This window comes from Dermacentor silvarum, chromosome 3 (assembly GCF_013339745.2).
Source record: "Dermacentor silvarum isolate Dsil-2018 chromosome 3, BIME_Dsil_1.4, whole genome shotgun sequence".
Classification (NCBI taxonomy): domain Eukaryota; kingdom Metazoa; phylum Arthropoda; class Arachnida; order Ixodida; family Ixodidae; genus Dermacentor; species Dermacentor silvarum.
Window position 1 is genome coordinate 189,803,362 of NC_051156.1, and position 2,002 is coordinate 189,805,363.

The 2,002-nt window shown below is 43.8% G+C and overlaps 1 long non-coding RNA gene across 1 annotated transcript; it reads left to right on the forward strand.

Moving 5' to 3' along the window:
- The first annotated feature begins 609 nt into the window (after positions 1-609).
- On the forward strand, positions 610-1,475 carry LOC125944574 (uncharacterized). The gene is made up of 2 exons (XR_007466283.1): positions 610-879; positions 1,331-1,475. It is a non-coding gene; the product is annotated as an uncharacterized LOC125944574 (long non-coding RNA).
- Positions 1,476-2,002: the final 527 nt, after the last annotated feature.

The following is a 2,002-nucleotide window of genomic DNA, read 5'->3' on the forward strand; positions in this document are numbered from 1 at the left end:
TACTGGTCTGATACAACATGTACTGCTAGATTCCACAGCTCTTGTTTGCTGGTGAAAGTTAATTGACAAAAAATTATAATAGCGGACCGCTTGCTTGCATGGAGGGGTGTTTCTAATTAATCACAGAATAATTAAAAATTCTGCTGTACAATTGTGCAGCAGATTGCGTTCGCACGTTTGCATTAGTTTCAGCACACCACCTCCCAGCGACGTACGCCTACATGGTCTTGCCAATTTTGCTTCACTGAGCCTCGTCGCGATGAGTCGAGGAAACAGCTAGTGTTTACAGCACAGCGAATACTCCCCCGCGAAAAAAAAGAAAAACGCGAACAACCAGCCGTCAGATCGCGGTGCCCGGTCAGCTTACGAACAACCATATTTGTTTGGCACTGAAGTTTCGTCAGTGTCGTATTTTCTGTTGAAGTGCGTATAAAGTAAATGTTAAACTTTTAATCTAAATTGCTAACTTGATATCGCATATAAAAGGCCGTAATATTTATTGACATCAAAGAGCAGTATCGCAGAGAAGGGAACGCGGCGGGTGGGAAGGATATAAAACTGCGACCATAGTCAGCGGTAGTTGCGCACAGCACGTGTGCAATGGCGGCCGCCATGTCAAGGCGAGGCTACGCGAGGCGTCACGCGAGGCGTGCGTGCGTGTTAGTGAATTAACGATGTGTTTTTAAGGAACCCGTGGTGTTAGCGCCTGCGCAGTCTCATTCGTGGAGTAGTATATTTGGATAGTTTTATCTATGGCTGCTGTTGTGACTTCCAAACAACCCAAGGCAACTGTTTTACCCCTGTCCTTCGCGGCTTTGTGGATCTATCAGCGTGCATCGATGTGCAGTGTTTTCCCCGGCGCCGATTTACCATTTCGAGGTAATTATACTTCTTGTTTATGCTTCTATAGTACAGAATGAGGTGTTTTCTTTCTTTTTTTTTATCCTGACGGTGGACGTAAGTACTTCTGAACAGTGCCGTCGGGTCGATTGCTGTGTGCGTTGCAGCAATGATCGACATGCCTGTTTCCGACAACGCTGTGCAAGATTTGTGTCTAGAGTTCTTTATATCTGCCTACTGTTTCGATGGAACACACATCTTATGTTGATTTTGTGTTCTTTATAGTGGTCCTATCGTGTCACGTGGCGTCATTTTTTATTATGATAAACATTTTGAGCTAGCATATATCACACTGTCCTAAAATTAGTTTGGTAATTGCGGAGCCACATTACTCTAATGTGGAAGCAAATATTGCCAGCTTAAACGTTTAGTGGTAGAACTAGCACCCCTGTTTCTAACTGCTTCTATATGTGTGTATTTTTGTGCCCAGGTTTTTTTAACCACTTCCTCAAAAGGACGCCCTTTGGTCGAAGTCAACGAAAAGCTCTCAATCAAGATTGCTGACCTGACGAAGATCTCGAAGGAGGAATCTGTAAAAATACATGCTGTGCTAATAAATGCTTTTAGCAATTTTACCTGTTTTTCGTTATGTATCTGGAACATTACAACATTTTCTTTCACTCCAATAGACCTATTACACTAATACACTAAGAGACCTACTAGACTGTATTAGTGTCGATAACCGAATAGGCTATTAGGGTTTGTATTAGAAATTTTGCTAGGGACTTAAGCAATAATAGCTGAACTGCCTTAGTTGTATGAAATCCATCAGCAGAATACACTTTTGATAGGCTTCTGCACGGGCCAGTTACAATTGGGACCAACTGGGATCAGTTGTAATGGGCTCCAACTGGGACCAATTGCAATGGGGACCAACTGGGACCAGTTGCAATGGGGACCAACTGGGACCAGTTGCAATGGGGACCAACTGGGAATTGTTCCATAAACCAGTTTAACTGGAACCAGTTGCATTCCCAGTTGGAAATTTTCACCTGGGCAGTGATCAGGAACTGCGTTAGAGTTGAGCACAAAAAGTGGCTCGAAATGGAGCTCGCATACTGCGCTCGTGTCGTCCAGGAGAGGTTCTATGGAGGTTCTTTTC